The 16418-nt window shown below is 44.2% G+C and overlaps 1 protein-coding gene and 1 pseudogene across 1 annotated transcript in view; one reads left to right on the top strand and one right to left on the bottom strand.

Moving 5' to 3' along the window:
• Window positions 1–16418, top strand: part of SOBP (sine oculis binding protein homolog) — a 181994-nt gene that overhangs the window by 66087 nt on the left and 99489 nt on the right. The window lies entirely within an intron of this gene.
• LOC103275909 lies at window positions 6488–6769 on the bottom strand (annotated as a pseudogene).

A 16418-nucleotide genomic window follows, 5' to 3' on the forward strand; every position in this document is an offset into this window, starting at 1 on the left:
TGAAACAGATTTCACTTTATTTGGTCCCAATTTGTGTAGAGGACACTTGATTATTCATGAATTGAGCTTTCATATCAACAAGGGGTTTTCTGTTGCCATCATCATTCGAAATTCTGGCTGCTAGGAGGAACTTTGAAGGACTGAGATTGGTTGTAAAGGGCAGTTACGGTGTTGCATGTTCCCTTGCAACTTGTAGGTTATCCTTTGTCTTATGTTAATCATCATTTCTACCTCCTTTCTACCAAGGAGGATCAAAAAAGAAGACTGCGCAGTTTACGAGTAATGTCTCCCTTCTTTCTGCCTTCATTCTCCCAGGTTATAGTGACATTCATTGTATAGAAGACGTCCATCCCTCCTTTTCTAGAATGCATTTTTTTTTTGTTTTTGAGTCGGAGTCTCACTCTGTCACCCAGATGGAGTGCAGTGGCACGCTCACAGTCACCACAGCCTTGGCCTGCTCTCTTTTCAATATACAAATCCTTTGGTGCAAATAATCTAAATGATCAGAGATGAAGCATTAAAATGGAATTTATTTTAGCAAAGAAAACAATAGAAATAGGTATAAAATAACATTGCAAAAAGACTGAGAATTACAATTATGCATGGTCCTGTCTGGGGCAAATAGGTCCACAGCGAAGGGATCCTAAATCTCCTGGTCACGCAGCCACATGGCGTGACCTTCCTAAGGCATTTCTTCCACTTCAGCCTTCCAAGTAGCTGGAACTACAGGCATGTGCCACCACGCCCAGCTAATTTTTTATTTATCGTAGAGACGAGGTCTCGCCACGTTGCCCAGGCGGGTCTCGAACCCGTGGGCAGGCAATCCTCTCACCTCTGCCTCTCAAAGTGCCCGACTAGAATGCAAAATTTAAACATTTAGACTTAGGGTGTTGATTTACAAGATTAATCCTGACATGCTTCTGAGACTAACACATTGTGAAAAAAAATTACAAAGTTAAATTTCTACAAAACGTGATTATAAGATGTAGTTACTCCCTGTATTGATTTTTTAGCCTTTTCATTTGTTCTTCCTGGTAAACTTTGATTCTGAGTATTTACTGAAACACTTAAATTGTCAAAGAAATCAACTTCAGATGAAGGAAAATAAAATACTTTGGAAATGAGTTTGTGTTTCTACTGTTTTTATAAAGATCGAGTTCTTTAATAGCAGAGGAGCAGGGCAATTTGTGCAACTGCAAAGTACTTTTACCTTAAGTCCTTGCTAGGATGAGGCAGGGTACAGGTAAATTAATAATAAAATGTAATTAATAAGTAAAACTGCAGAATATCATGGGTAGCATGCTAGTTCTAGCATGCTAATTCATTGCACACTAGGGAGGTCAGAAAAAATGTAAAAGTAAGTCTAGTGATATTAAAAATTGAGTACTTCTTTTTTTTTTTTTTTTTTTTTTGAGTTGGAGTCTCACTCTGTCGCCCAGACTGGAGTGCAGTGGCCGCTCCCGGCCACCGCAGCCTCGACCTGCTGGGCTCCGGCGATCCTTCCGCCTCAACCTTCCAAGGAGCTGGAATTACAGGCATGCACTACCACGCCCAGCTGATTTTTTGATTTATTGTAGAGATGAGGTCTCGCTGCCCAGGCGGGTCTTGAACCCACGGGCTCAGGCAATCCACTCACCTCAGCCTCCCAAAGACGTGGAATTACAGGCTGAGCCACCGAGCCCGGCTAGTCCTTCTTATTTTATTCAACAAATATCTGCTTAGATTAGCAATCCCATCCTTTTTAAATGCTTACACTGCTTTTCTTTTTCATAGCACATAATATTACTGGATGTCATACATTTCTTAGAAATGTTTGTCTATTGTTTGTATTCTTCATTATAATAAAGACCCTATGAAGACAGCTATTTTGTCTGTCTTATTTACTATAATGTTCCCAGTATTTACTACTTCATCTGCCTTATAAAAGTTCTTAGTAAATATTCATTGAATGAGTAAACTAGGTCTGAACTAGATTATGAACTTGAATTACATAAACTAGGACTGACTTTTTGAAATATAAAGCATTGAAAGGTATGTTAAGTTGTTTACCAAATAAGGTTGATTAATTGTTTAAAGAAAAACAAAAACCACTAGCTTATCAACAAATTGATATCTTTTTCTGTACTACCAAGTGTTGGGTGCATTTTTCAAAACTGGGAATTCATACAGAGAATGTGCAGGCTGCAGAAGTAAAGGTTACACTAGCTGATCAGCAGATTTGCTCTCTTTTCTTTTCTTTCTTTTTTTTTTTTTTTTGAGTTGGAGTCTCACTCCGCCGCCCAGACTGGAGTGCAGTGGCCGCTCCTGGCCACCACAGCCTCGATCCGCTGGGCTCCGGTGATCCTTCGCCTCAGCCTTCCAAGTAGCCGGAATTATAGGCGTGCGCTACCATGCCCGGCTAATTTTTGGTTTACTGCAGAGATGAGGTCTCGTCAAGTTGCCTGGGTAGGTCTCGAACCCATGGGCTCAGGCAGTCCACTCACCTCAGCCTCCCAAAGCGCTGGGATTACAGACTGAGCTACCGAGCCTGGCCTGCTCTCTTTTCAATGTATAAAACCTTTGGCACAAATAATCTAAATGGATCAGAGATGAAACAGTAAAATGAAATTTATTTTAACAAAGAAAACAATAGAAATAGGTAGAAAATAACATTGCAAAAAGACTGAGAACTACAATTATGCATAGTCCTGTCTGGGGTAAATGGATCCACAGTGAAGGGTTCCTTAATCTCCTGGTCACGCAGCCACATGGCCTTGTCACTGAATCACTGGGTTACATGAAACCTTTGTAGATTAACTAGTTGACCTTCCTAAGTTTGTCATAGTAGGCATAGTTGTCCTATTCTCAGCCACAGTGTCCTCGTCACATGAAACTTGTGATTTTGTATTGTGTGAGAGAGTAAGGATTTGTATGAAGTTTGGATGACACATAGACATGCTTATTTTCCTTAACACACATGTAGTTTGTACCTTGCAGCAAACATAGACTCTTGACATCTAAAGGAGGAATCTCAGTCCTCAGTCACTCACTGGTTTGCACGATGCATGTCAATTTCTTTTTCCTTTGAAAAGGAACTGTGCTCAATGCATTGCATAAGATTGAGTTATATATGAACTTATGAGGGGGTAGCAGTGGGGGAAGGGGTGGTCTGAGGCCCTGGTATATATCAGATGGAGCCCAGAAAATGGTAGAAAATAACTAACTCAAAATGACCTTTTCAACAGTTGAAACAGTGCTACATGCCTTAGAATAACCTTTCCTTTTTCTCCTCTAGTTTGATCTGGTGGTTTCTATTTTCTTAGCAGCTTCCTGCCTTCACCTTACCAATCTGTTTTTAAAAAGCAGGATTTCAGGAGCATTACCTAATCTTCCCCATCCCAAGTGACATTCAGATGTGCTTCTTGGAGCTCTCTCCTGGGTCTCCTATGTAGACCCTCATGGTCAGGATAGAAGTAGCCCAGAAAGAACTTGAACATTTTCCTAGGGATCTGCCCATAGAACCATACAAAGCCAGGGTGGGAAGTCAACCAAGCATGACCCTGGAAGTCCGCCTGCTCTCTCTCCAGGGTCTCACCTCTGTTCACCCCTTGAGGGGTCCCTTCCTCTCTGGTTCTTCTTCAAGTACTTGGCTCTCCAGGACCATCCTCCCTTTCCCCAAAGCCTGGCTCCTAGAACCTTCCTGACTCCCAACGGTGGGCACATGAGTACCCTTGTCATATATCTGTGGATGCTCTTAGGTCCTCTCATTTTTTTTATTTTTTATTTTTATTTTTATTTTTTTTGAGTTGGAGTCTCACTCTGTCGCCCAGACTGGAGTGCAGTGACCGCTTCCGGCCACCGCAGCCTCGACCTGCTGGGCTCCAGTGATTCTTCCGCCTCAGCCTTCCAAGTAGCCGGAATTACAGGCATGCGCTACCACGCCCGGCTGATTTTTTGATTTATTGTAGAGATGAGGTCTCGCTGCCCAGGTGGGTCTCAAACCGGCGGGCTCAGGCAATCCACTCACCTCAGCTTCCTAAAGGTGCGGGATTACAGGCTGAGCCACTGAGCCTGGCTATTTTTATTTTTATTTTTGAGTTGGAGTCTCACTGTCACCCAGACTGGAGTGCAGTGGCTGCTCCCGGCCACCGCAGCCTTGACCTGCTGGGCTCCGGCGATCCTTCCGCCTCAGCCTTCCAAGTAGCTGGAACTACAGGCACGCGCTACCACGCCTGGCTAATTTTTTGATTTATTGTAGAAATGCGGTCTCACCAAGTTGCCCAGGCAGGTCTTGAACCCGCGGGCTCAGCCTCCCAAAGCGCAGGATTACAGGCTGAGCCACCGAGCCCGGCTTCTCATTTTTTTTTCTTTCGGATTCTCATTTTTAAAGTTCTCACTACATCAGACTCCAGGCTAAATATTTTACGTTATTGCAATACCCTGATGACAAAGATATTATGGTCCCCATTTTACTTGGGAGGCACCTGAGACTCAGAGAACCTGGAGATGAACTTGGCTCTCTTTTCCCCCATGGCTTGTTGTGGCCCCTGTTCTGTTCTGCTCCTCATCTTGTCTCCTGTTGACACAACTCAAATCCCTGGAAAAGTCCAACCACCTTTTCAGAATTTGTTCCTCCCCTCCCCCTCGTAACTCAGAAATGTGTACTAGCTGCTGGGAAGCATCACTGAGACCGCTGTCAAAAATATCCTTGCTTTCAGTTTCATAAACACTTCTGATGCCCTCTCTTCTGGAAAAGTCTGTCTCTTGGGGTATCTGACCCAGCAGGATGAGATGCCCATTAAATCCATGAGGAATCTGATTATATCCAAATCAGGACTGTGCCAGCCCTATCAGCTTCATGACTCTGGGCACCATCACCAGTGATTCTGGGCATCTTGGGAGTGTCCGGGGTAGTAGATAGATGTCTAAGTGGATGCTTTTGGCTGTCTTAAAATATTTTTAGCTACATCTGTACTGGAAGACATACAGAAAGGGAAGCCAGGAGCCTATACTTCCTGGGGTTTCTTTAAGAGGAAAAAAGTCAAGTGAAATATTTCATCATTCTCCGGAGAGAATTTAGACTTAGGAGAGAGAAGGTACTCAGCCAGATGTGTGGACAATTTCTCCACTCAAAGCCCTTTAATGGGAATTATTTTTCCATAGCCTTTCATTTCCTTGGCTATTTTGTGTTTGCATAGATGATTCCACAAACCTCTGAGGAGGCTTTCTCCGTGAAGCTGAGGCAACTCTGGGCCAGGCTGGGCCATTTCTCTGGGAGGAGGTGCTTTTTCTCTCATCGTCTGGGCACAAGCTGCTTATGGGAGCTCTGAATATAATCAAGGGACATGGCTGGTCAGATTCCTTGTCAGGTGAAGCAGCCCTTTGTTTCTGTTTAGTTTTCTGAAACAAGACAAATTATGATATTTTCTGTTAATTTCTTTCCTTAATGAGTTTCATTAAAATCAAAGCTTCTGGAAGACTGAACCTTGACAGCTGTCTAAGGGCTGTTTCATTTACTGGGGGCTGCTTAGACGGAATAATTATTACAGCTTGATAGTTTAAAAAGAAGTAAGAACAACAGAGAGAAATAGATCCCTTGAATAGGGTGTCATATGTTTCCATTTCTTCCCGTGTCTGGGATTCTGTGGTGTTCAAAAGACATCACTAAAATCATGAATTCTTTGAACTAAAAGATTACTAAATCATTACACGTTTGCTTCTTTGTAGCTCCCTGGTTCTTAAATATTGAATGTCACTTAACGATGGTATATTAAAAAGAAGCCTTTTAGAAGTTAAAAAGGAATTTTTTTTAAGATTGTCTTTGGACACTGGCAGGTCATTTGGTCCAAGGTGCCATGAGGTCCTGAGGTGATGTGATGGGCAGCAGTATATTTCCAGTCATGTTGATTGGGTAGCGTGGGCAGCACATTCACTTGTCTTCCCTAAATAACTTTTTTTTTTTTTGAGTTGGAGTCTCACTCGGTCACCCAGACTGGAGTGCAGTGGCTGCTCCCGGCCACCGCAGCCTCGACCTGCTGGGCTCCGGCGATCCTTCCGCCTCAGCCTTCCGAGTAGCCGGAATTACAGGCATGCGCTACCACGCCCGGCTGATTTTTTGATTTATTGTAGAGATGAGGTCTCACTGCCCAGGCGGGTCTCGAACCCGTGGGCTCAGGCAATCCACTCACCTCAGCCTCCCAAAGGCGCGGGATTACAGGCTGAGCCACCGAGCCCGGCCCCAAATAACTTTTTTTAGAATAATAGGCTTTATTTTCTTTTTTCTTAAAATATGGATTCCTTTCTAAATTAAATCTAAGTATATTTAATACCATTTTATTTAAATTCTTCATAGAGCTTCTGTTCCTTGATCATCTTAGTTATTAAGTGTTGTATACAGGGAACAAATATGGGTGTTCACCACGATTCAAAATACTATTGTCTCACAGTCGGTGCTTTTTGAATGTCCAGAAAGAGGAGTTTCAACCTTTTTGAAAAGTTCAGGAACAGCCTAGGATTTTGCAGTTGTTTTTGAGGGTTGGAATTGTTCGGCTTCAATTTTTTCTTTGAATTTTAAGTGGTCTCTTCTTTTATCAAAATATTTTATCCACTGTTGGGGACAACTTGATACAAATGAATTTCTTAACTCTTTGCACGGAGAAGCATCCTCTGTGTTCTTGTCTAAACACTTCCAGTACTCATCGTGGGCTCCCCAGCAAGCCTGCCTTTCCTTCAAAGATGGGGCTGCCTTTCCTAAGGGGATCAAGCTGTTGGCCAAAACAGCATTCGACATTCAGTGAGCATTGTTATCTTTTGCTTTCTGGGTGGGGCAGGACTTCCAGTTCTTTCTTTTTTTTTTTTTTAAAGTTGGGATCTCACTCCGTTGCCCAGGCTGGAGTACAGTGGCATGATCACAATGATCACACTTCTCCACAGCCTCGACTTCCTGGGCTCAGGCTATCCTTCCACCTCAGCCTCCTGGGTAGCTGGTACTACCGGTGCATACCACCATGCTGGGCTAATTTATTTTATTTCATTTTTTTTTTTAGAGACAAAGTTTTGCCAGGCTGGTCTCAAGCTCCTGAACTCAAGTAATCCTCTCGCTTCAGCCTCCCAAAGTGAGGAGGATTCCAGGTGTGGGCCACCTTGCCTGGCTCAAAATGACATTTACATGTCAAGTTGGCATAATAAAAGAGATTTTAAATTCATGACCAGAATTCCATGTTTCATGATAGAGACAAGTGTTCTTGTTTAGGGAAAACTTTTACTCTCCCCCTCACCTTCTACAAAGCAGAGTCACAAGGTATGATTGTAACATGTTGAAATGCTGAGATCCCTTAGAAAGGGACTAAACATTTTGAGATGGTTTACTGAGGGCCAAACCTGAAAAATCTCAAAAAGGAAAATAAAATAACATCAGAATGATGTAAAAATTGATCAAACAAAATGTATACGACTGCATATGAAATGACATGATGTCTCAGAATTTTCAGCAAGAAAAAAATCAGAAGGAATGAATAAAATAGATAGGGTAAGATTTTGGTAATCATTGATGCTGAGTGATTTTTGGGGATTCACTGTTATCTCCATTTTTGCATATGTCTTAGAAATGCATAATAAAAACTTGAGTGAGAAAATGGTAAGAGAAGCATGATATGTGAGAAACAGAAAAAACAAATGAGATGCAACTCTCTAATCATTCCGAGAATGCTGATTTTCTCAGCAGATACATTTATCAATTTAGGAGAAATTAAATTGGGGAATGCCCTTCCCTTTTTGGGAAGAATTTCTAGGAGCAGGTCTAAAATTTCACAAAGGAGTCATCCTTAGCAAATTGAGATTAGTGGCTTATGTAGGAGAAAGCAAGATATAAATAGTGAGGAATGAATTACAGAGAAGAATAAGCATTTTCATTGTTCTTATTTCACACGTAACCATTAAAAAAAAAACTGTAATAGACAACAGGGCCTTGTTCGAGAATTCAACAGTATGCACAGAAAAGCAGAGGACACCTTTCCCACAATGGTACTTGGCTTGCAGGGGGGATGGAGCCTCAAAACCACACTCACCATGAATGTGGAGGTTCAGGAAAACACAGGGAGCCCCCACATCTTGAGATGGAGAGTAGACCAGCCCCAGCTGCCAGAGGAGTCAGCTGACCGTGGCAGCCCCTGACAGCATCTCGTGGGACTGCAGAATCTCTCTGAAACACTTCCAGAGGCAGAAACTAGTACTCATTTCTGTGCGGTTCTTCTTAGTGGGTAGTTGGATGGGTAGTTAGACCAGAGAATCTCTAAGTTTCCTTCAAATTCTGAGATTCTATGATTATATAAGACAAAGGAAAATGGAAACATTTGGATGCAAAATAGGTATGTCTGTGTGAATGTGACTCTGCACACCCCAGTGTGTGTGCGCTTCCTTTAAAGGAAGACGTATCCATATTGTGAGCAGTAGGCTGGCTGCCCACCAAGTAGCAGACTGAATGTAATCTGGCCCTTCTATTTCTTAAAGCTTTTAATACTAAGGAGCCTGGTCTCTCTCAAGAACGCCTCATTAAAGTATAAAACACTCTCCCGTAGTTTCAACGCTAGGAAGGCGCCCCCCTTCCATAAAGTCTATCACTATCTTATGGAAATCTCTCCCCTAGGAAGTCACTGGGCCCAGAGCTGCAGCTGTGTTTTAATAAGGGCTGGATAATTTTATGACCAATAACATTTGTCGTTACACATGCTACAAGAAGGTTAATCAAATCTCAGCCTTCAGGGCATAATCTAGGTCCCCACAGGAATTTTCCTCCAGAATTCGGTGTTTGGCTGGGGATGGTTACTTCCCTCCTCGTATATTAGTTGTTGACCGTCTCTCCAGGAGTCTGGATTTCTGCAGCAACTGTTTCTCTCACTGGCACCAGAATATTTCAGTATTAAAACTGTTTGGGGCACAAACCCGAGTAGCATGGCTTCAGAGCTTTCAGGCATTCGGAGTTCTGTGCTTTCAGGCCAATGCTTTCTTTTTCAACTTGAAACTTTTGTGAGACTGGGGTATTCAATCTATCTGTTTCATTTGCCTCTGGGAGCCAAAGTTTAGGGCAACTTGCAGACCTGAGATACCAAATATTTTTCCAGCATTTCTCTGTTGCTTAGGAAACCCATAAACTGGTTCAAACATCTCACTTGGGGAAATATTGAAGTGACATTTAACTCAGAAACAAACTGCCTTTGGTTTGCTAAAGAAAACAGCATCACTGCCTGAAAGGGCAGCCGATCAAAATAAAGAGGGCAGAAGGGAAGGCTGGGGGCTGGGATGGCTGCACACAGATGTTGGGATTGTCCGTGTTTTTTCTTTGGTTTGAATTAAATGGCTAGGCCAGTCTATGGTATTTCAACTCACACAGTGATGAAGGAGTAAACCGTCCTTGTCATCTGAAGGGTCAAGAGACCCCCAGACATCATATTCTCGGGACTCAGTGATATTTAATGAAGCAGAAGAGGAGACATGATAATCAGTGACAAGACTGACTTGTTCAGGGGTTCTAGCAACTCTGCTAGGTCCCGCTGAGCTCCTTTCTGCCCCCATCTGCAGTCGAGTCTTGTGTACACAAGGCTACCCTTGCAGGTCCCTTTGGACCAAGGCCATGTTGCCTATGAGTCTCCCTCATGGTGGAGAGTTCTGTTTCCCCATCTCCTCGTGCCGGATTTTCTGAATCCACTATGAGGCAGGTGTGAAGGGTTGGACCTAGACTGGATGATTAGTGGAAGGAGTATGTGTGTGTGTCTGTGTGTCTCTGTGTGTGTGTGTGTGTGTGTGTGTGTGTCTGAGGGAGAAAGAGAGAGAGAGATCTGAAATGACCCACTTCTTATATGGTCATCTGGGTAGGGGGTATCTTGGGCTGATTTTAGGTGTCCAGGAATCTTGGACTGAGGCTGGAGCCAGGTAGAGGAGGAGTTTTTTTGTTTGTTTGTTTTTTTAGGTCGGAGTCTCATTCTATTGCCCAGGCTGGAGTGCAGTGGCATGCTCACAGCTACTGCAGCCTCGACCTGCTGGGCTTAAGTGATCCTTCTGCCTCAGCCTCCCAAGTAGCTGGGATTACAGGCATGCACCACCATGTCCAGTTAATTTTTTGATTTAAAGATGAAGTCTTGCCAAGTTGCTGAGGCTGGTCTTGAACACCTGGGCTCAGGCAGCCCTCTCACCTTGGCCTACCAAAATGCTGAGATTACAGGCATGAGCCACTGTGCCCTGTTGAGGTGGAAGAGTTCTATAGAGACTCAGTTTCCTAGACTTGGAATGAGTAATGAGAAAACAACAAACAAACAAACCAAAAAACAAGATTCTATTAAATTGTAGAATATGTACCTAATCTCGAGGCATTAGGGCTGAGCTGAGAGGCTGAAAATCCAAATTAGTCTAAAAGCCATTTGAGTATTCATATTCGTTTCTCAGTCTCTCTGGACCTTCCATATCTGGAGCCAGAAACAGTATGGGAAATGTGGAAGGAAATTGGAGCAGGAAGATGCCCTGACCCAGCCTCCACCCCACCCCACCCTCCACTGTGCAGAGACTCATTGGAGCAATGGTCTCCAGTTGCTTCAAGCTTGATGTACTTTCCCCCTTGGGCTTCAGCTCAACTTGTGTCAGCTTATGTGTACAAACAGATTTTAGAAATGTGTCCCTTGCTAAGGGAGCTGACATCTGCCACTCTCAGAAACTAGAAATGACAGACACCCGGAAGGGTGAAAGGCTGTGAACTCATTGGCTGATTTTCCATCAAAAACAGAATCCACTCAGACTCCATGAGCCAAACAGACAGCGTTGTCCCATCCATGTGCTTAGCGAGGATTTCAGGTGATAATGGAAGATGGGCACCCATGCCCTGTGTGTGAACACCACTATCTTCTATAAAACAAAACAAAAACCGTCCTCACCCCTGGGCTCCACTTTCCAGGATGCGATGTGGTGCCTGTCTACCAGATGTGGCAGGCGGGGAACGTTTGTGATGAGATTCTCGATGTTTCAAAATCCTGGGTTCATCCACCTTTTGAGGCTCCTTTTATCTGTGATTGCCCCTTCCCCGTCCCAACACGGAGAAAGAAAACAGGCATCAAGCCTTTTGAAAGGGAAGGGAATGGAGTTAAGTCGAAGAGAGAAGATGTTACTGTGTATTTTAGCGAGACTCTTCAGGAAGGGGGGCTGGAATTGGAATCATAAACAGCGAGAACGGAGGCAGCTTGGGCTTGGCTTCTCTCCACCTCTCCTTCTCTCACGGTACCTCATTTTCTCTGGCTGTCTGCTCCATGTGTTTCTCGCCATCCACTAGGCCAGATTTCTTTGCTTCCCCAGAGATCCTGGTCTCCATCACTTCAGCACGTACAAACCCATCACGGCCTCTGCAGCACCTCTCAACACTGTGGCCATTCGGTTCCCATTGTCATACGCGACAGCCTTTTGGTATATTCGCATTTGCGTTCCTGAGGGAGGACGTCTGATTGAATCAGTCCATCTTTTTTGCAACAGGCGACACCATGGGTCGCTGGACACCTTCTTTAGTGGCTGCTTTGGGCCACATGCCCAACCTTGGTCCGGTCAACTCAGTCTAGGTCATATGGTATAAGATGTAGCTATGTAATCCCTCAGAAGGGACTCAAGTCCACTGCCCAGCATCTATTGAGCACATGAGTCAAGGTCTGTGCTAGGTACCTCAAGAGTGGTCAAAAGTGCTAAGTCTTTCAGGTTTCAGTAGGACTTACTTTCTCATGCATTTCCTATTTATATAGCAAAGAAGGAAGGAAGAAAAATGACCACAACTAGAAGCAGAAAAGAAACGACAAGGAGCGCATTGGAAAGACCGTAGAAATTTGGGGCTTGATAAACCATACCCTGATTTGTGGTCCTGATCCAAATTTAGAACCCATTTTCCTCCTCCTTAGTCTTCCTCCTTGAGTGTGAAACTGAAGGATGGACATATCTTAAAAATGACCAAAGATCCTTGTGAAATCCTACATATGGATCGCAGCTAAAATCCTGACTCCTTCTGACCACTCCAGACTAAGAGGGTGACCCTTTCCCAGTGCCTTGACTAGAAGGCACACACTTAGACAAGCACCTGCCACTTGTTTTGCTTCCTTTTAATGTGTATATGTCTCATCTTAACCAGGCTGAAAATTCCTTCAGAGAAGGGATCAGATCGTATGTGTGTCTTTCCCCTAAGTGATATTCTGTAAGGTAAAGTAAATGAATTTAGAAGACTGGGAAAAGATCCTCCAGGAGGATAATGATTTAATAAATACCATGTATTTAAATGCAATCCATGCCTGAGCCCGCAGGTTCGAGACCCGCATGGGCAACTTGGCGAGCCCTCATCTCTACAATAAATCAAAAAATGAGCCGGGCGTGGTAGCGCGCGCCTGTAGTTCCAGCTACTTGGAAGGCTGAGGTGGAAGGATCGCCGGAGCCCAGCAGGTCGAGGCTGCGGTGGCCGGGAGCGGCCACTGCACTCCAGTCTGGGTGACAGAGGGGGACTCCAACTCAAAAAATAAAAAATAAAAATAAAAATAAATGCAATCCAATTCCAGAATTTGGTTGGTAAACATGCAAGAATTTTTGTGATATAAAATAAAATAATAGTGCTCGAAATGCCCGAGGATGTTGACTTTTAGAAATTCATTTTTTGATTGAATAAGGACACAGTATAGAGAGCAGCTGTTCATGAAAAGGTGAGCTGTGGTGCTGAAGGTGTCTTTGCCCTGGGAGACCTGGCATGAAAGGGAGTTTCCAAAGAGAAAACCAGATAAGGGGCTTCAAATGTAGCCAGAGAATCTCCCCCAGCTCTGCCTTTTCTGGCTCCAGAATGGGTGTGTGGAAGGAGGGGCAGCATGTAAACTCAATTGACTGGTTCCCTTGTGACTTTATTAAAAGGTCCATTTTAAGAACCTGGGACTTTATCCAAGTATGTAATATTTCTTTCCCTTCAATTTATATATACTGCTTAGAAATCTCCATTAAGAATTTCAGACTGAGCATGGTGGCTCACATCTGTGAGCCTTTGGGAGGCCGAGGCAAGAGGTTTGTTTGAGCCCAGGAGTTCAAGACCAGTTCAGGCAACATACTGAGACCTTGCCTCCACAAAAAATATTTTTAAAAAATTAGCTGGGCATGGTGGTGTGTGCCTGTAGTCCCAGCTATTTGAGAGGTTGAAGTGGGAGGATCACATGAGTACAGGTCAAAGCTGCGGTGGGCCATGACCATGCCACTGCACTCCAGCCTGAGAGTGAGAGCCCAACTCAAAAGAAAAAAAGAAAAGAAAAAGTAAAGAAAAGTAAAAAAGAATTTCAGTTGTACCAGTAATAATTATCACACACTATTGTTAATAGAGTTAAATGACAAGAGTCATTTTCAATCATTTACTTTATTATATTTTTGGTATATTTCAACTTCAGTTTAGAAAAATCAACCACAAACATAAAACAAAGAACTAGAAACCTGGACAATGCTTTACTGCTCTTCAGTGGTGGGAAGAACAGTAAAGTTGTCTGAGCAGTCCTTACAAAACACAATCTTTTAAATATGTGTTTTATTGTTTCTAGCCATTCAACAAACTAAAACCATACTGAAAATGAACAACGGACTCAAATGAGCCAAAGGCAGGCCTCAGGCAACTCTAAGCTTCCTGCCCACTACTCCTAACAATTGTGAGAGTATATGATTCTAAATAATGTGGAAATGGAGTCACAAATTTACACACAGACTCAGTGAGGTTGGGAGCAGTGCACACTTCCTGGGCTCAGGTGATCCTTCCACCTCAGTCTCCCAAGTAACTGGGACTATAGGCGTGTCCCATCATGCTCAACTAATTTTTTGTTTTTTTAGTAGAGTCAGGGTCTCGCTATGTTGCCTAGGCTGGGCTTGAATTCTTGGGCTCAAACAGTACTCCTGCCTTGACCTCCCAAAGTGCCAGGATTACAGGCGTGAGCTTTATGAAGGCTGATGTGCCTTTATAACTTCATTGCACCAGATGGAAGGGCTAGGATGGGATGGATGTGTCTTAAGTGGGAAGGAGCTGCCAGCACATAGGGACCTCGTGGGCAGTGCTCTCGGTGCCCCCTGTCCAGGTGTGTTGTACTCAGTCCACTCCATGTCTTGTGAGGAAACCTACAGTATAATTTTTATTCTGAGTCTTTGTTTGGCTCATCTGGCTAAACTTCAATTCTTCACTTGTGAAACAAGAGGACCTTATCCTTCTCAGCAGTCTAAAAAAGAATGAGAGGTGCTTCCGTGCACTGATCCTGATAAAACTGGGTCCGTTGATTTAATAGGATTGTTCAGCTCCCCCACTTTTTTCCTCACGTATATTAGGCTGATAGAAATGAAGATCTGTGATTTGAAGGGAGAAAGGATTTTCTATGCCACTTTCCCTTACCTAAGGGACGGCTATCTTAAAAGAATTATTATAGGCCAGGCTCAGTGGCTCAGCCTGTAGGCCTAGCACTTTGGGAGGCCAAGATGAGTGGATTGCCTGAGCCCACAGGTTCGAGACCTACCTGGGCAACTTGGCGAGCCCTCATCTCTACAATAAATCAAAAAATTATCTGGGCGTAGTAGCGCATGCCTGTAGTTCCATCTACTTGGAAGGCTGAGGTGGAAGGATCGCCGGAGCCCAGTAGGGCGAGGCTGCGATGACTGGGAGCGTGCCACTGCACTCCAGTCTGGGCGACAGATTGAGACTTCAACTCAAAAAAAGAAACAAAAAAAGAATTATTGTAAAACATAATTATTTAGGGGGCAGGTAAAGGAAGAGAGGTCAGATGCAACAGCTTATCCCTGTAGTAATCCCAGCATTCTGGGAGGCCGAGGTGGGAGGATTGCTCAAGCCCAGAAGTTCGAGACCAGCGTGGGCAACAGAACAAGAACTTATCCCTACAAAAATTTTAAAAATTTAGCCAGGCATGCTGGTGCACATCTGTAGTCCCAGCTACTTGGGAGGCTGAGGTGGGAGCATTGCCTGAACCCAGGAGGTTGAGGTTGTGATGAGCCATGATTGTACCATTGCACTCCAACCTGGGCGACAGAGTGAGACCCTGACTCCAAAAAAAAAAAAAGTGGGAAAAGAAGAAAGGTCAGAACAATCTGCCACTTTTGCTCCTTTTATGTCCTAAACATACAGGGAGTTCTGAATCCTGAGCAGTATCAGATTTTGCTTTTAGAAACACTTAGGAAGTGAAAATGATGCCGGTGACTCTCTAAGGACAGTGGTGTTCTGTTGCAGATCAGTAGGCTGAAGACTTCAGGATACGGGGACCAAAATAACAATTCCATCACTATCCTTTACCAAAGCAAATCTGAGAAATTTCACTGAAATTGTTTTTCCATATACATTTCCAACATTCCAAAATATAAAGCATCGGCGGATACAGGCAGAAGTTCCCAGTGGGCTGTGTGTCTGCACCCAGGAAGCCCATTCGTTGGGCTTGAAACCACAGGGGTGAAATGATGACTGTCCGCCTGTGAGTCCCCACCTTCCAGGAGGCCTTTGTTGCAACTCGTATGAAGCACATGCCTTCACTTTTCGTTCCTTGGGCTTTTTTTTTTTGGCTGGTGTCACATCTTATAAGTCACAGTCTAGCTTCTCCTGTCCGTATTTTTACTGCACAGAAGGTTTCCCAATTTGCAAGCGTTTGCAGCACGGCTGGGCCTGGAGATAAAACAGAATGTGTGTGTGGTACAGTATGCATTCAACTGATGCACGAGGCTCCTCCCACCATATGTGCAAAGGAGTGTGCTTTTCACTTGAGGTGCCCCTTCCAAGATTGCCAGGAGCGATGCATAAGTGCGAGAGAAACACCTTGTACGTAACGCAGCCCCAGGCCTCACCCCACCAGGGGAGGAGACTGTCAGTGGCCCCTGCATCGTGGCCCCCCATTTCAGTTCATCTCACAGCGTTTTCCACTCAACCTTGACACAGCCAGGGCGCCGAGCACCTCCCTCAGCCCTGCCCCAGATGCCAGCCATTGTGAAGACAAGTGTGGGATCCCAGTGGCCCTTCCGGTAGGGGAGAGGAGAGGGCGTGATTAGCACTTATGCTAATACGGATAGCAAGGCTGGTTAAACACTCATCAGTTACAGAGGAATGACAGACACATGAGAGAACCCGCTGATCTTTTTTTCTTTTCCCTACACATTTATGTCTTCCTCGCCTGCAAAGGGTAGGTTACCAAGCATTTTTATTGGAAAGTAATATTAGTCTGATCTTTGCAGGTAAATCTGCCAGTGAGACATAATTCATGATAAGAATGATTTCACGGTAACTTTTAAAAAAAAAGCGAGGAGCCGGGCTCGGTGGCTCAGCCTGTAATCCCTCGCCCTGGGAGGCTGAGGTGAGTGGACTGCCTGAGCCCACGGGTTCGAGACCCGCCTGGGCAACTTGGCGAGACCTCATCTCTACAATAAAT

The sequence above is a fragment of the Carlito syrichta genome, unplaced genomic scaffold, assembly GCF_000164805.1.
Source record: "Carlito syrichta isolate Samal-C Ts95f unplaced genomic scaffold, Tarsius_syrichta-2.0.1 Scaffold315818, whole genome shotgun sequence".
In the NCBI taxonomy this organism is placed as follows: domain Eukaryota; kingdom Metazoa; phylum Chordata; class Mammalia; order Primates; family Tarsiidae; genus Carlito; species Carlito syrichta.